We start from the raw sequence: 18,306 nt of genomic DNA on the forward strand, positions 1-18,306 counted from the left end.
ATGCCTCCCTCCTAAGGAGCAGTCAGGAGCCAGAATAGATGGCGCAAGACGTGACGACACCTCACACCATTTGCTGGCCATGGGAACTCTACTGATTTCCCCAGCCTCTACTTCTTTTACCTACAACATGAGGGAACATATCTGCTTGTAGGATCACAGCTTGTCTCATCCCATTCCTTGCTGTGGGCTGGCTCCCCGTCTCTTTCACCCAGATAGCTGTGCTCTGCGCATCGTCTGATTTCATTGTCACAACCCTGCAGAGCAGACATCATCATTCTCAGATCACTGATGGGGACTCTATGGTGCAGAGAGGTAAGAGCACACAGTGCCTGACTGGGGAAGGCAGGATTTGAACCTGAACATGATGCCAGAGCTTGAGTGATCTGTACCTGTCTTGCCAGCTGCATGCTGGGGCAGGCAGCACTTCTGTCCCTCTTCGTGGCTTTGTGGACTCTCATCCTGGCTCTACTACTTAACAGGACGCAGTATGGAGGCTCTGAGGCCCCCAGCCCCCACCCCATGTCCTTTCCAGATCGTGGGGAAGCCGTTCTTCCTCTAAGGGGAGGAAGGACAGGGCTGTGCTCTGCAGTCACATCTTACTGACTGCATACAGGGTGTCACTGAGCGGGGATACAGGGGGACCAGGGCCTGTTAAGAGCATCTGCCTTCACCACCACAGGAAGTGCTTCAGGCCTCTTTCTGTCTGGGGCTTTCCATGTGCTGAGAGCAGGTCTGTGAGAGCAGAGAGGAGGGAGGGCTGCAGACGGCTGTGTCTCTGATTGCTAACCAGTTTCCTCTACTTCATTATCTAGTCCGTGGAGGGAGGAGAGGAATGGCTGGCTCCCAGGACAGGGACGGATGGACATCAGTAACACACCAGCCAGAGGGTGAGAGGGGCAGGGATTCTGACAGTTCAGCACGTGGGCCCTCCCACACTGGCTTAACTTCTCAGGGAGAGAGGCCCTTCCCTCTCCAGGCACCACCTCACCCGCAGCATCTGTACCACAATCCAGTGTTCTAGCTAGGGTTCTCCGGGGAACCAGACGAGGGCCTGAAAAAGTGAGTCCGCTTGAACAAGCCTGTTGGATATCTGTTTCTCTGGCTGAGCTGTAGACTCCTCAAAGGCACAGTGTTTGAGAGACTCTTCTTTGGAGCCTCTGAGGGTAGCACGGCTCGTTTTATCTGTCCTCACAGACAGGCTGGGCATGCATCAGGACTGAACGCAGCAGTGTGGGTCAGCGGACTCTACTCCAGGCAAGTGCCTGGCCGACGTATGTGGAGGCCGCAGTGGGACCTTCTGGACTTACTTCTGGGCTGTAGGTCATGTTTTCAAAGTATGAGGTTAACATTTAAGTAAATCCTTGCAGAAAGTGAGCAAGGCCTGGGTGTAGCTCAACTCCAGAGCACTTGTTTAGGTTGTGTGGGGCTGTAGGATCCCAGAAAAGGGAGGAAGTGAAGGACTGGGGTCAGTCTGAAGTCTCCTAACATCAGCTTCTCTCTCTTTTTTTTGCTCCATGATGCAGGAGACATCACACTTGGACAGAGCTGGGGGAGAGAGAGCTTGCTGTTCGCTTTTAACTATGGCAATCCCAGAACTCTCCAGGTGGCACAGAGGACCCAGGATGTGCTCCAGTTGCTGGAGACTCTACTTTGTACTCACTGGAAGAATAACTCTTACCCCATGCAGTTGTTATAAGATCAACGTGAAGTTGTAGCATGTAAAACCAGTGTGTGTACACAAAAGAGGCAGAGATATCCAGTCAGTGTCGGGTGTTGGTGAGACACCGTCCAGATCCTAGACACAGTCTATGGACATCAGTGTGCGAGATGGAGCTCAGAGCTATCTAGAAAAGCAAAGCAAGAGGATGGTGGGGATGGTGGGGATAGGAAGCGTTGCCATGTGGAGGAAGAGTCAGAAAAGGCACCACTGAGAAGGGGTCATTTAAGATCTGAAGGAAGCGAGCAGTTGAATCATGGACATGTGTTTCCTGGCATAGGAAATAGAGAGTGCAGAGGCCCCGAGAGCAGAGTTTGGGGGAACTGTTTGGAGGCCAGAGGATGTGGGGTGTAAGAAGCCCTTGGTGGCCATCTCCCTTGGAGCCACGATGACATTTATATGATTCTGACTCACTTGGAAATAGGAAGCCAGTAGGGATTGATACAACCCAATTTTCATGGCTGATCAGCAAACTTTAGTGGGCCCCTTATTGCACACACCCTGCAACTCTAGCCCACTGCCAGCCTCCTCCTTTCTAAGACCTCTCCCAGCTTTCTAAATGGGTTTTCCACTTTCTGCCAAGCACAGACTGGATAGAGGCCTCACAGGGAGCCGGTGGCTGAAGACAGAGGAAACAGAGCAAAGTCTCACAGCAGAGATACAGTGCACACTTAGATGTGTAGGGATACTGGGGGCATGGCAGAGTCCCCATGCCATTTTGTCATTTGAGGTAGCTTACTGCAGAACTGGGAACCTCATTTGGCACGCCCTCCCCTGCCTCTTTAAAACACATGAAGTCATTTGTTTTAGAATCCAACAAGTCCCAAGTCTATCAGTGGTCTGTAACCTTTTTTAGGTCACCTGCTCCTTGGAGACTCTGGAAAACTCTGAGCTATGCACCCCCATGGAGTGAGCAGGGGAACACACTCCTTTTTCTGAGACTCTCTGGGTTTCACAGAGAATACGGCGTTGTCTGTGCCAGCAGCGTCCCAGCCTGAGCTCTCGCTGGATGGCTAAGCAAATGAAAGCTCTGGGAACAGTAAGAGAAACAGAACAGAAAGACGTCGTAGCGAGTGGCCGCGGGAGGCTCTTGCTGGTGTTCCCGTAGCCCTTTAGAAAAGCCATCTGGGGAGTGTAGTACTACGGTGGGGTCTTTTTGGACAGACATCCCCACCCCCAGCCAGGTACATCTCCCTCTAACGCTCGTATCATGTCCCACCCCTCTTGCGTGGCCATCCTCTCTGAGTATCATTGCATAGTTCCTCCCCACCCCGGGGTGCCCTAGGCAGAGCAGAACATTTTCTGGGTGATAATGGCAAAGCAGAATGAACTTGAAGCCAGAAGTCGGCCATGGCAAACAGTGGACCTTCTCAATCCTCATGCCTTGGCCCAGGCTTTCCATTGCCTCTTAACTTATTGATATTATCAGTATCTCCCTCCTGAAAAGGTAGGATGAACTTAACAGCTCGTAAGAGTCCTGCTTCTCGCCTTTCCCACCACCTGCTTCCTTTCAGTTACTTTTGTGTGACAAGGAGCCTCCAGAATGACCTAGGTGGGAAACAACCGCCCCCACGCACTTTGTCCCCAGAGAGCTTGACACAGCCAGGCCTCTGCTGCCCCCTGTGATGCAGGGCTGCCCATAGATGATGCCCATCCTGACACTTCCTTGGTGGGATTGTTTCTCCCTAACCCTGAGCTGGGATGTCTGGGTGACCTCCAGCCCCTGCTGTTAGGTTGTGTCCCTTCCTTCTACCCGATGATACTCCCCTCCAACTCTACAGGGAGCAGAGTATCAGCTCTCCCATGTTTAAGCCATGAGGGGCTGGGCACCAAGTGAAACTGAGCGATGGTATAGAGGTTGTATCTCAAGACCTGGAGCCTTTGGGGATGAGTAAGGTCACCAGATGGGAAACCTCCAGCGTGTTGCCATAGCAACCGTGACATTCAGTTTCATGTGAGAGAGTCCCCAGTGGGAGCACACGCCAAAGGGTGGGGGAGGAGCGGGACTGCTGGAGGCTTCTGACACTGTCCTGCGTACTCCTGGCTTCTCCCCGGTTTCTGTGGCCCAACATTAGGTGTGGGGCATCCAACTAGAAGCTGCTTAAAATAGTCACCTGGCTATTTCAAGGAGCAGCTGAATATGTATGAAGCTATTTTAGAAAAGATGTCCCTGGCCAGGCCAACCCCAACCCTATGCTTTCCCCTGGAAGCGTGAGAAGCTGAAGGGCTCTTTCTCAGTCTCTCCCATTGGGTGGGGATTTTAGAAGCCACAGGAACACCACCCAGGCACATGTTGGTCTTGCAGCTGTCAGCTGCCTCCTGATCCTGTGGTCACAGAGGCTCCCAGCCAGGCAGCCCAGCACTCATCGGCCGGGGAGTTTCTGCCACTCCAACACCTACCTACTTGGCTACAATTTCGTCTGCTTAGGTTTTGGAGGCATGCCGATCCTTTGCCATTTCTCTTGGTTCATTTTATCGATCAAAATGGTTTTTTGTGATAGATGTTACATGTGAGAAGTGTACTGGGGGCTGTGTCACAAAGACACCTCCCTCAGGATCATGTGATGAAGAGATGAGTGGAAGTGTAAAGCCCACAGAGGTCCAGGAGAGAGAGGGTCAGGATACAGGGGAACTTGAGGAAGGCATTGTTCGGCTGGGCTGGCCATGAGGAAATAATAGAAGACACTGAATACTATGTAGCGACACCTTCCCTGAGCCCTCAGTCTTTGCTGGGTGTCTCCTCCTACGGGCCCCCAGTGCCTGGTGTATTCTTGCCATCCTTGACCTAAGCTGGAAGTGTCTCACACAGTAGCTGGCCATACCTTCCTAGGCTTCTCTGGAGCTCAGGGCCAGGCCAGGGACTTGGCAGATACTTCTCGAGTGTTCAGCAGAAAGCTTGGATTCTGTATCCAGGACTGCCTGGCTTCAGATGTAGACTGCCTCTGACAGACTGTGACCTTGTACACACACTGTCCGACCACTTTTCATCTTGTCCCCCATAATAGGAATGATAATACAACCTGTCTAAAGAAGCCTTAGGTGAGAAGCACCTGAGAACGCGTGTCAAGCAGCAGAATGCAGGCTTCAGGCCCAGCTACTTGGGGGCGGAGACCAGGAATTTGAAGCCTGGCTGGGCACCATAATCAAACATTATTAAAAATAAGTAAATGAGCCGGGTGGTGGTGGCGCACGCCTTTAATCCCAGCACTCGGGAGGCAGAGGCAGGCGGATCTTTGTGAGTTCGAGGCCAGCCTGGTCTACAGAGCGAGATCCAGGAATGGTGCCAAAGCTACACAGAGAAACCCTGTCTCCAAAAACAAAAACAAAAACAAAAACAAAATAAGTAAATGAATAGAGAGCTTAGAAGTCTGTGGCATATTGTAAGCAGTAAGTAAAAATGTCTTCTTTAAAAAAAATAATTATGAGCTTTGACTTTTGTCTTGGGAACTGAATGCCATCAATGACAAGTTTTCTTCCAAAATAAAAACATCTTTGTTGCTTAGACTTATGTCAAACGTGTCCACTATAAAAAGTTCAAGTGTGAGACACAGAAGGACAAAGTCCTGGCTCTCAGATAACTGCCATACACCAAATTGTCTGCTCAGGTCTGAATGTTTGGATCCCTCCAAAGTGCTTATGTTGGGTCAGGGAGATGACTCAGTGGGTAAGGAGCCTGATGAACTGAGTTTAATTCCTAGGATCCACACAGTAGAAAGAAAGGCTCCTGGAAGGTGTCCTCTGACCTCCACATGCACACTGTAATGTGTGTACTCGGATGCATGCACAAGTGAGCATGCATGTGTGTGTGTGTGCACATACTCCCACACACACACTCACAAACACACACACACAAAATGAATAAATAATATGTTAAAATGTTTATGTTGAAATCCTACCTTCCCAGAGGGGCTGAGGCCTCTGAGGGGTGATTAGGTCCTGGGGTGGAGCTCCTGAATCAGATCAGGGTCCTTATGAAAGGTCAATGGAGCCCCCTTCCTGCTGTCCATGAGCCAGACACTGGCTTATTAGTCACAGCCTCATCAGACCAAGTCTGCCTAAACCCTGGACTTCTGGGGGCACAGAACCACAAGTGGTCCATTTCTGTTGTTTGGTACAGTGGCCTAAATGGGTGACGAGTCCTCCTTTACAAACACAGGTGGCCCCACTCACAGATTCATACTTACAAATCAATGGACTCTGCTTACTTTATTATCACTGACAAATACCCAGGGCAGGAACCTTTTGAGTCACCTTGCTTGCACGGTCCCAGATGAGAGTGAACAAAGGGATGCTCCACTTTCCTTTCTTAGCTTCTGGTCTATAAACAAGCATCCGTTCTCAGTGATTTCTTCTCTGTATTTCTTTTTTGTCCCTTTGGTGATTTTACTTTTTGAAATGGCCCTCAAAGGTACCATGGGAGGGCTGCCTTGTGCCCCTAAGCACAAGAGCCCTATTTGGTGCCTTCTGGAGAAAATACACATTAGATGTGCTCTGCTCGGGCTGGAGCTGCATGCTTGGGTCCAGAGTCAAGGAATCCAGGAGTTACTCAGGTGTCTCTGCCCAGGAGTGTGTCTAACACAAGGAGTCTTCAAACTGAAATGTCTGACCAAAGGCTATGCACTAAGTGACCCCAAACCAAGGGACCAGAGGCTTTACCCCACTGAAGTTCTACTAGAGCAATAGTTCAGTTTTTGCTGTTTCAGTGTTTGTGGGGGATTTATACAAAAAACTTCTGCAAACCATAAAAATCACCTATCTTTATGAAGGCACAGACCCACACTTCTATGTTAGTTGGAATATACCTTTCATACTCTTGACTCCTTTTACATATGTGCTAATACAGCACAGGTACCTTCCCGTGTCGCAAGTTCAGGTGTTACTCACATTCCTTCAGTCATTAACCAATAGCTCCCTACTGATGGACAATTTGGCTACTTTCCCTCACGTTATTCACTATTCAAACAATAAAATTCTTATTGGCAACAAAGTAATCGGTGTTATTCAGCACTTATCCTGGGCCATCTACTAAGAGTTTTGTAAATATTCTCATTTAAGCTTTATAGCAGTGGTTCTCAACCTTCCTAATGCTGGAACCCTTTATAATACAGCTCCTTGTGTTGTGTTATACAGTGACCCCAACCATAAAATTATTTTCATTGCTACTTCATCACTATAATTTTGCTACTTTTATGAACTGGAATGTAAATATCTGTGTTTTCTGGTGGTCTTAGGCAACCCCCGTGAAAGGGTTGTTTGACCCAAAGGGGTGGTGACCCACAGGTTGAGAACCACTGCTGTTAGGAAGGTGGTATTACGGTGATGTTCATTATACAGCTGGGGATCCTGATGCTTAGAGATGTTAAGCAATTTTTTTAGAGACACACAGCCTGAACCCAGGTCCTGCTGATTTCACTTTCCACATTCTTAACCAATACACCCCGCTGTCGCCTTCCACACATTTAGGAGCACACACAAGGCTGGGGCTCAGTCATTTCCTTAAGATGCCTATGCAGAAGTGGGCTTCTGAGTTGAAGTCAGGCACATTCTGAAAGTGTTGATGCATATTGTGCAGTCTCCCCTCCATAAAACGCGCACCCATCACATGCACTTGCATGACAATCATGTGTGTCCTATCTCCCTAAGGACTCTCAGTCTCTGAAGTCCCTCCTCCCAACCCAAAGAACAGCTCGACTCCACAGTGAGTACCTTTTGGCCTCGCTTCACATTTGAGAATGGCTTGCTTATATCCCTGCCCACTTTTCTATCGGCAATTGTCTTTGCTTCTTTGACAGGAGCTCTTTGCATGGGAGTGCATCAACCCTTCAGTCCTGAAACACGAGTTCACATAATCTTCCCAGTTGTTATCATCTTTAACCTCCATTATTGAGTTTTAACTTTCACAATTCCTACATTAGGTTTTAAACTTAAATGAGTAGCTGTCATCTGCCTGGGACATGAGCGCCCCTTACTATTTTTGTTTTGGTATATCCTCATGCTGGTTTTATTCACTTTGGAATTAATTTTGGTACAAGGACTGAAGTTTATTCTTCCCCCTCTACAAATAGCTCACTCTAGTCAGGAGTTACCGATCTGTCCATCTGGAAGGTTCCCGCACACACCTCCCATGCTGTGCCCTCACTGGTATCTAGTTCCAGGCTTCCTGATCCTTAGGCCACGTGTCTATTTAGGTACCAACCTCAAAATTCCCTAGGCTGTTCATTCATATTCATTTTTTCAGATGTGCTTGGTAACCATTTTATGAAAACTTTTGTTAGATTTTGATCGAGATACTTAAAGGCCAGCTTAGAATCCTTCCATAGACCTCTCATGAGCTATTCTTGGCTTTTCTTTCTTCAGACAATGGGGTCTTTTCTCTGCTTTTGAACACAGCTCACTGGGAGCCAGCTGCTTGGTGGAATCTTTTCCAGTCACTCAGAAGGCAGTGATGACTTCCTCCCCCAGGGCTCCACCTTTGGGTCACTTTTCCTTATTCAACCCAAGTCACAGTTATTGCTTAGATGTTGAGCTTATGCAGGAAAGGGTCCCTGCATGGCCTGTTTGTACATGTTTGCCCTACCTGGCAGGGGCCAGGGCTCTGTAGGTATGTGTAAATAGGTGAGTGGGAAAGAAATGAACATATACAAACAACAACAAACCTCCACCTGGAGAGCTGATTGAATAAAGAAATGAATTTATCACAAATATCGACTTTTCCATGAGCTTAAATTACAAAGTGTTTGTTCCTGGCTGCGTTGCTAAGAATAAGTCAGAATCCAAGAAGGTTCATAGTTAGACTGCACACATGGGCAGCATGCCTCAACAGCTCTTTCCAGAGAATGCCACCCTCATTGAGCATCCAGGACACTTCTCAGGAGTGTCCTATAAATGCTGGGAGACCTCAGAGGAACGAAACACGGTTGACTTCCACTGTGTGACTGCTGCCTGGATGGACATTTGAAAGCAATTCTCCATGATACAAAACAATCTAAGAGCTGGAATCACTAGTTCCATTTTGCAAAACAGGAAACTGAGGCTGGAGCCCTCAGCTAGGAAGCAGTAGGAAGCAGGAGAATTTCAGAGTATGAGAGAGTAAGGGGCTGCAGCCAGGGGTCTTTGAGGAGCAGGGGTCCTGCTCTCACTCAGTGGAGATAGTCCCTAGAAAATGTTCCCAGAGCAGCTGTGATGCTGCTATGCATTGTTCCTGAAGAGCCTGGACTTGGGTCAAAGAGTCACTGTTGGGGGCCTGGAGACATCTTACATAGGCTGCATTGTCATTATGGGACTGGAGTGGGGAGGAGAGGAACCTCCCACCCCCCACAGCCTACCCAGGTTTAGGGTTTCTGATGTAGCTTTGTCCTGGGAGAGTGGCAAGCATCCCTTTCTTACTCGGCTGACAGCTGTAGGTCAGGCCTCATTCCAACCTGGGTTAAAGCTTGGTGCTTAGGATGAACCATGGGTTGGGAACCCTTATATTTCTTGCTTGGTGAAGACCCCAGGAATATGGAGGCAAGTATCCCATGGTTCTCCTGCCTTGTGGCACTCCATTCTGACCAAGAGAAGGACAATAAGGAAAAAATTTCAAACTGTTTTAAGAGTCATGGTAACAGCTAAGTACTGAGGGAGCTCAGGCTTGGGTAGATCCACAGGTGGACTGTCAGTGACAGGCTCGGGCTTGGGTAGATCCACAGGTGGACTGTCAGTGTCAGGCTCAGGCTTGGGTAGATCCACAGGTGGACTGTCAGTGTCAGGCTCAGGCTTGGGCTTCCGGGTCTTATTCACATCAATCTTCAAGCAAGACTCTGTCATGGCTACCCTTTCTATCTTAGAAACAGACCATTGGAAGTATTTATTTTCAACAAACATATTTTTATTTTTATTTATTTTTTTTTCTCCCAGTTCTGAGGGTGAAATCCAGAGCCTCATGCATCCTTGACAAATGCTCAACTACTGGGCTATGCCCCAACCCAAATGTATTATTTTAAAGTAGAAATAAGGGACAACTCAGTTGGTAGAGTGCTTGCCTAATAAGCACAAAGCCCTGGGTTTGATCCCCAGTATGACATAAAGGAAATGGTAGGAGATGCCTGCAATTCCCTGAACAGATGGGAGCAGGAAGGTCAGAAGTTCAAGGTCATCCTTGGCTACATTATGAATTTGAGGTCACCCTGGGATACAGGAGGCTTTCTAGAAAGAAATAGAGCAGTGAAGGAAGGCGGGAAGAAGAGAGGACACACTGGGATGCAGACCTGTAATCCCGCACACAGCAATGCTGAAGCAGGGGGTTCTTGCATTTAAGGTCATCTTGGTTCAAGGCAGCTGGTCTTACTATGTGTCTCAAACAAACAAATAAACAAACAAACAAACATCTCAAAATGATTCAAGGAAGGAAGGAGAGAAGAAAGGGAAGGAGGGATGAACTAAAGTGTTCAAACAGAGGAAAAGAGATCCAGCGGCTGACTATGAATCTGCCTGGGTCTGGCTGAGTGGGGTTGGGCCGCTTACCTACAGGGTGCTGGAGAGAAGAAAGAGCCTAGGAGTGTGAGACCCACCTATGCTCACATTCAAGTCCCTGCCACTGACTTGCTGCATCGCTTCAAGCAAAGTGCTTCCTGTCTCAGCCTCAGGTCCCTCACCTGTGACAAGAAAACTCCGCTGCTGAATATACATCAGCAGGACACAGGACAAGCGGGCCACTGAATGACACTGTCCCTTTGCACAAACTTGACAAAGCATTGAGGTGTGGCTCTAAAAGGCTCTCCATGCACGCCCAACTGTTTTTGGGGACATCTCTCTGAGTTGTTTCTGTTCAAACTGGAGCCCCTGGTTATGTTTGTTCAGCCGCCTCCCGGTGTGTGCTGGGTGGGCCGCCTGCCCTCCATGCAGACTGCTGGCCATGAACGCAAACAACAGTCCCTTCCTGGTGGGAGAAGGAACAGGGAGCCGGCTTGTTCTCCGAGAGCAGAGTGCTGGCTGGTGACGAGAAACATTTTAAGGCGGGACACTTCTTCCGGCGCTACTGGCAGCTGTCTACATAAGGCGTCCATTATATGCAGGCCCCATGGTCAGCAGGCCCCAGAAGCCAAGCTAAAATTAGTGTCTACTGTGTGTCTGCCAGAGACACAGAACATCCGAAGGTCAGATGCCTCCAACCAGCCACCAGGGCAGAAGGGGGAGCCATGCAGCTATGGCCTCCAGTTCTCCCGGACAGAAGGACAGCCAGCCCTGCCCAGTGGCCTCGCTCAGTAGCCCAGTCTGGTTAAAAAACAGAATGTAGACTCTAGTCCAAAGACAGACAGACAGACAGACAGACACACACACACACACACACACACATTTAAAAAAAAATGTGTCAGTGTACAGAAAGAAGGTGGAAGATGTGAGGCAGTTAGTGCAGGCCTATAACCCAAAATACTTCAGAATCTGAGGTAGGAAGATGAAAAGTTTGAGTATACCTGGGCTATAGAGTGAGTTCAAGAACCTACCTCAGAATAAAAAGGCAAAGAGGACTGGAACTCATTGATAGAGCCCTTGCCTAGTATATATAAGACCCTGAGCTTGGTCACCTGTAATAAAAAGACAGCAACAACAACAACAACAACAACAAAACCATGCAGGTAGGCATAGTAGTATACATCTTTCATTCTTGTACTTAGGAGTAGAGGCAGGTGGATCTCTGTGAGGTGGAGGCCAGCCTGATCTGCATAGAAAGACTCTGTCCCAAGGGAAAAAAAAAACAAGAAAAAGAGGAGGAAGAGGAGGAGGAGGAGGAGGAGGAGGAGGAGGAGGAGGAGGAGGAGGAGGAGGAGGAGGAGGAGGAAGAGAAAACAAGAAAGGGAAAGAAAGAAAAAACACAGGGGAAAGAAATTGACTCTATCAACTGTGGATGTGGAAAGGTAGGTAAATGAGCCTTTCCCGTCATTTTCCCCAAATGTTCTCTATGAATATGTGTTACTTTGCAACTGGAATGGAACATATTAAGAGGGTCTAAACTGCATATTTATGTTAAATATACAAAATGATGAAGTTGTGTCTGCCTCCAGGACCTAGCACGTATGTGTGGGTTTGTGTGGCGGACTGATATTATAGATCAGAGATCTGCACCCCTTGCTTTGTAGAGAAATAGAGGCTGTGAGCCCGGGAACTTCCCCCTGAGCCTGGTGCTGTGGCGGCTCCCCAACCCCACCCTACTCATTTCCATAAACGCTTTCCATTTCTGCTCTTTGGAGCTAGAAGTGGAGGCACAGAAAGGTGGGCTGATTTGCCAAGGATACCCAACTAGGAAACCATAGAGCCAAAGCCCAACCCTGGCTTTCAGAGGACAGCCCAAGAAATGTGCAAAAACAAAACCAAACCAAAGAAAAGGCCAAGCCTGTCCTAACTACCTAGAACAACCACTTGCTTAGAAAAGTCTCTCCTCTCTCTCTTTTGAAGTCACACGGAGTCAGTCTTGAACTACTGAGTCTCTTGCCTCTGCTCCTAGCGCTGGAATGATTACAGGGGTATGCTCCCATACTGGGAGAGGAGGCGGTTTTGAGTGGTCTCGCCTTCCTCAACTGTGGAATCTCATGATCTGGCCGGTGGGAACCTTTGAGGGAAGAAATGACAGGTGTGGATGTGGGGCACAGGAGGCTGGGAGGGGAGGGCAACAGGGACTAGTCCTTAGATGAGAAGGGTTGGTGGCAGGACTTCCATTTAGACATCCCCTCATCCAGCCCTCTCAGCCTTCCAGACTCCAGGACCAGCAATGCCGTTTGGCGGCCCGGGGTCTCTGACCTGAGGCCTTTGCCTCAACTTCCCTCTCTGTTCAAGAACACCTCCCCCATCCACGCTCTGTGCTAACTCTTTCAGGACCCAGTTTAACATGCATTTGTTTTAGCGAACATGTCTTTGTTGAGTTCCTAGTGTGTGGTATAGCAAGGCAGGCAGGCACACAGGGCTTGAACTCTGTAGGTTCCTGTAGTGTAGACAGACCTGTGCTGTAGTGCAGTGTAGATCAGACAATCTGGAGTCAGTCTGCTTGTGTTCAACCTGCCTAAGCCAACTTCCTGGCTGGGTGTGCTGGGGCTAGTTGCACAGCCTCTCTGCTCATCAATTTTGATCTGCTCTGTAGAGTTGTTCAGGCAGGACGTATACCCACATAAAGAACTGAGGCAGCATCTGGCACACAGTTGGTTCTCAGCATTCCCTAGCTAGCTATGATCCTCCCCGTGGTGACCACCTGACTCAGATTGTCTCCTTAGGGCATCCACCATCTTGGATCTCTATGGTTCCATAACACAGACTGCACAGGGCCTGAGTCCCACATGTATCGTTCCACGTTCTTGGCACAAACACAGAAATGCCCCCAGGCCTCTTTAGTCTGAGGGCAGTCGAGGCCCGTGACCCTATGAGGAAGCCACAGGAGATTTCCAGCCTCTTGCTCCCCAGGCTGTCCTGCTGCCCTCAGGAACTCAGCCCCATTCCTCTTAACCCACAGGCCCCTCGATGACAGAAGCCATGCTCGGCAGGTCATCAGAAATGCCAGCTAACAATGCCCTGATGCGTGTGAGGCTTCCACAGCCTAGCTTTTCATGTATCTGAATGTACTGTGCCGTTTACTGCCTGGGCAGCCCACGGCTCCCTCCCACAGCCCCACTGAACTGCCACTTGATACATCCCTCCAGCACCAGCCCACAAGCTTTCTTCCTTTCCTCCCCTCTTCGAGTTCTTTCCCTGCCACAGCCCTGGGCAGCACACTGCGACCTCTCTTCTGAGCCTGCCTGGTTTCTCCTGCGTGCCCAGACTTCTTTCTCACAGAGCAGTCACTCCCTTGTTTACACAGCATCCTATAGTTGGCCAGATCCTAGTGTCTGCTGGCACCTAGGTTGGAGTTCTGGTAAGCGGATTTTGCCAAGGAAAGCCAAGATCATTGCATCACTTCCTGTTCAGGTGCACGTGCTCATGGCTCATGATTCCTTGGAACTGAACCTCACAGGTCTTTCCAGTCACTTGCTCCACAGCAGAGGCATGAGCCAGCCAAGAGCTCATCATGTGAATGCCAGCCCCATGATGGGCCCTGTACCCAATGTCCATACCACACTTGTGTTGGATTCTGGAGCCATCTAAAAAGGCTGGTGTTCGGTGACTGGGGAGACTGAGCTGGCCCTAATCTCACTATTCCCCATGGGAGGGCAGGGCAGTATTGGAGGCAGCTCCTTCTGGCTCCAGAGCCTTCGCTTTCTCTACTCCACAATAGGATGACAGCTGTGACAGTGTCTGGACCCCTGCCAAGAGAGGAAACTGTAAAGCTTCGAAACTGTGAAGTGTCACTCACTGCACGGGGGGTCATACAGAGAAGGGAGGAGGGCAGGGACTGAATACCAGCACTGAGCCCTTAAAAGGTCTTGCCCTGGGCAGGTGGCTGATGATGCTGCAGGGGCCAGAGGAGAAGCAAGCCAGTGTGGACGGAGGAGGGCAAGCCAATGGCCAGAGCCGCTGCCCTCTCCGGATGGGGCCTGACATGCCTGCAGCTTTTCTGAAGGGCTGCTATACTAGGAAAGCCTGGCCACAGACACCCAGCAAGGGACATGCTTCCCAGAGCCCCTGTGACTACTCAGTGGGACCTAAGACCAGCACCTCCTGTCAGCTCTCAGCCCAAACCCCTCTCAGAGCCACAGAGCTGCTGTTCCCTGCCCTGTTACACATAAGCTGACTCTCTGTCGTACACTCAAGTCTTGCAGCCCCCCGCCCCCAGGACTTACTTCCACTCACCCTCCTTCTTGTACCCTAATTCAAGCCACTCTAGCTTTGCGCTTGCTAGCCTTTGACATCAGGGGACTCTTTGCCCACAGTCAGAAGTACCCGGTGAACTTCTATTCATCCTTCAAAACCTAGCTCAAGGGTCATATGCAAATAGCCAGTAGCCAGTTCAGATAGAGCAGAGCCCTTCTGCTTCACAGGTTCTAGTACACTGAAGTTACTTGTATATCCTTTTTCTCAATGGCAATGGAAGCTTCTAGAAAGTAATGCTGATTTTTTTTTTCATCTCTATGCCCCAATGCACAACACAGAGAACAGAGTCCAGCAGGCAACAGAAGATATCAGCCCCATGAGAGGGCAGGCCTGGGGCTGGTGACTGTCTGAGTCTGACTTCAAGCATGATTTGATGGACAGGACATAGATTCTTCTGCCAAGCACAGCCAAACATACTGGGTGCATCCAGCCCCAGTCAGTCTCTCTGTGGATGCAAGACCAGCAGAACAATGCAGGAGCCTGAGCTCCAGGAGATGGCTGTGGCACCATTTTATCCCTCCTGGGTCTGGGTCAGGTGGATCCTGGACTATTCACTCACTGAGTCCACCACCTAGCCCTGCAGGGTGTTCTGGGACTATACTGAGAGGTGGAGGCAGTCTGAGTCAGAATGGACTTCTTAGCTCCCCTCCCAGGACAATCTCCTTACCACACACAGACAGCAGCAGAAATGCTAATAATGGTCCCACCTTGACATTTGGGTGGCTTTGTTCCAAAGTCTCACATCTCATATCTACCTCCTACCTGTAAAACATGGCCTGGGGACCCTTTGATCCGAGTCTGTGTCGCACATGTGCAGAAGGAAATGGGGAGAACTCACCTATCGGGAGCTCGCTGTGGTGTCATGGTCAAGCTAGGCCAGGGCTTCTGAAGAGCTTCCAGGCTGTGTCGGAGGGAGGCCTGTGCAGGGCAGAGAAGTAGAGCGTGATGCCTCTACCATCTGTCAACTTTCGCCAAACTTTAAAACATGCATCCAAAGCAAAGCCCAGGCATGGGCTCTTCCCCACACAGCCACTCCAGGTACAAGACCAAGTTCTCTGGGCATAGGACCCCACCTCAGCATCCCACTCACAGAATAGAACATCACCTTTCTGCTTTCCAGACCTGCCGGTATCCCAGGCCTGACTTGTGTCAATGGAATTCTCAAGGTCAAGTTCTCCTTGGGAAAATATCTTTCATGGCTCCTTGAGCACCCATCATTGTAATTCACTCTTTCTTTTTCTCATCATTCATTCATTCATCCATCCATCCTCAATGGCATCTAATGGCTTCTTAGCAAGCTGTTAGCCACTGTGGTGCTGGGTCTCACAGAGATGAATTCAGTAAGAAAGGCAGCTGAAGGCTCAGGTCCAGTGGCCCAGGCTTCTGTGCCTAGCCTAGAGTGTGGTCTCCCTTCCCTCATAGGACCACCATGCCTGTCACTGGGTAAAGCACTTTGAACATGTTGCACAGGATAGTGGATGCCGCTGCCATTGTCAGCACATATTTTATTTTTCAAAGCTCCTCCTGTTGGTGACTGAGCACTTAGCATCTCATTGAGAAAAAAAAAAAAAAAAACAGCAACACAACCCTTTGCCATTAACTTGTATCTGGGCAGTCACAACGTTCCCACGCAGCTCTGAACAATGGTTACATGCACACTCACCAGGACACCACTCACTTCTCATGGATTTGAGCTATGCCATCTCCAGTTACCCATTGGAAATTCATTCAGCTGCCAGACACATAGCCCATTGGTCAGGGATCCAAGGACAGAAAGAGCAACTCTTCAGTGAAGCCCACTGATACTCAAGACCCACTCAAACGGGTCACATACCCTTGGACAGGCTGTGTTCTTTCCCCAGCTCATCATCCTTAGGAGTAAGTGAAAGGTGTTATGGGAATTAAATGAGATGGTGGAAAGTGCTCAGGGCCTGGCCCAGAGCAGAAGCTCAACAAACAACAAATGATAAACAGGATTATCCTCACCACCGTTATTTTATTACCATTATTTATATGATCACGTCATTACCACCACCACCACCACCACCACCACCACCATCACCGTCATCACTGCCATCATTATCACTACTATTGTCATTTCACCATTATTCATGTCATCATCACCACTATCATTACCAGTGATGTCACTCTCACCACCATCATTATACCAACACTGTCCCTGTCCTCACTACACCATCGCCGTCATCTCACCAGTATCATTTCCACCACTGCCATTTCAAAGACTGCTGTGAACGTCGTCACCATCTACAGCAGCACTGCCATCACCATTACCACTACTACATAACCACCGTCTTCACCACCATCACTGTCACCATCGTGAATACATTATCACCATCAACAGCAACAGCACTGCTGTCACAGTCCTGATGCTCATCACCATCATCACTACCATCAGTACCATCATCACTACCATCAGTACCATCATCACTACCATCAGTACCATCATCAGCACCACCACCACTATCGCCATCATCTTATCACCACTGTTCTTGTTATCAGCATTGTTCTCATTGGCATCATATCAACAACAGCAACAGCAGACTACCATCAACCCTCACCACCACCACCACCACCACCACCACCACCACCACCACCTCCTCTCTATTAGGATGCATGTCCCTGTGTTGTGATGGTGTTGTCTTTACTCCCACATTCTTTTTTAAGGTGTAAGCCTGGTTCTGTAACTTCAGATCTACATGAACTTGGGGTCAGTTACTTAACAGTTTTGGAGTGTTAACTCATAGAACCTGTGACTGTCAGGTAAATGCCCAGTAGCTTCTGATGCTGTTAGCACTGTTACAGCTCTTTTCACCGCCAGCTTCTGGAGGCAGAAACAATTCCAGTCTCATCTCTTTCTCCCTGCAGGGCTGAACACAAGGCCTCTCTTGTAAAGACTTCACTAAATGATTGGTTAAAGACTGTTGGAGGATCATACAAAATCAGATGCAAAATAACTCTAGGAATGGGAGCACAGGCCTTGGCCAAGGATAACAGCCTTTTCAGGACCCTAAAGACATCAACAGAGCTCCTGAAGGGAGCCATTTGTCACTCACAGAGTCAATCTGCAGGGCCACTAGGACAATTCATTTATCAAACTGACACTAAGTTTTCACATTGGCTCCGTAGCCAGCCCTTGCCCACTGTTTTTTTCCCCTACGTTGAAATCTTGTTCCCATCTGCTAACTCATTTAGGCTCTATAAAAATGCTTGGAGGCAGATAGAATAGGCACCAACAATCCATTTTGTAAATAAAGAAATTGAGGCTCAGAGGGGTGACAAATTTTGCCAAATGGTACAGAGCAGTGAAGGCCATGGTACAACATGGTCCAAGCTTCTATGCAAGGCCTTGACTCTGCTAGTTCCATGATACCAAGCATATCACACTCTCATTGCCCAGTTGCTCTGCACAGCATAGGATTGGATTATAACCCTTTGGGTGTTATTGTAACATGTCTACTTTAAAAGGAAGAACCTAAGTTACATCAGGGCAGGGAAATCCTGAGCAGGGCATGGGTAGTTATGTAAGTGTACAGAGCTCCCACCGGATCCCCAGGCCTGGCTCTCATGTGGAGCAGTTATGGGATGCGAGGCTATTTCTCTGTGCCATGATCTCATCTACAAAGGAAAGACAGTGATGTTTGTCAATGGAGTTGATGTGAGGATTAAATGAGCTAATCCATGCACAGTGCCTTAAAGATCAGCTGACACCCAGGAAGGCTTAGGTACAACTATTGCGACTAACAATGTGTCTCTTGTGGTTAGCACAGGCCGACCCCTGTCGGGTCTCTGATAAACCC

General features: G+C 49.0%; 1 protein-coding gene across 8 annotated transcripts in view; it reads right to left on the bottom strand.

The window, feature by feature from the left end:
• Positions 1-18,306, bottom strand: part of Hivep3 (HIVEP zinc finger 3) — a 428,230-nt gene that overhangs the window by 127,234 nt on the left and 282,690 nt on the right. For 7 of the 8 annotated variants that reach the window (XM_052717846.1, XM_052717845.1, XM_052717849.1 and 4 more), the window contains one exon: positions 15,327-15,406. The exons of the other annotated variant lie outside the window; for it this stretch is intronic. The gene's annotated coding sequence lies outside the window, so the exon portion shown is untranslated. The remainder of the gene's footprint in view (positions 1-15,326; positions 15,407-18,306) is intronic. 8 annotated transcript variants of the gene reach the window in all.

This window comes from Peromyscus californicus, unplaced genomic scaffold, assembly GCF_007827085.1.
Source record: "Peromyscus californicus insignis strain IS unplaced genomic scaffold, ASM782708v3 Scaffold_5__1_contigs__length_169319896, whole genome shotgun sequence".
Classification (NCBI taxonomy): domain Eukaryota; kingdom Metazoa; phylum Chordata; class Mammalia; order Rodentia; family Cricetidae; genus Peromyscus; species Peromyscus californicus.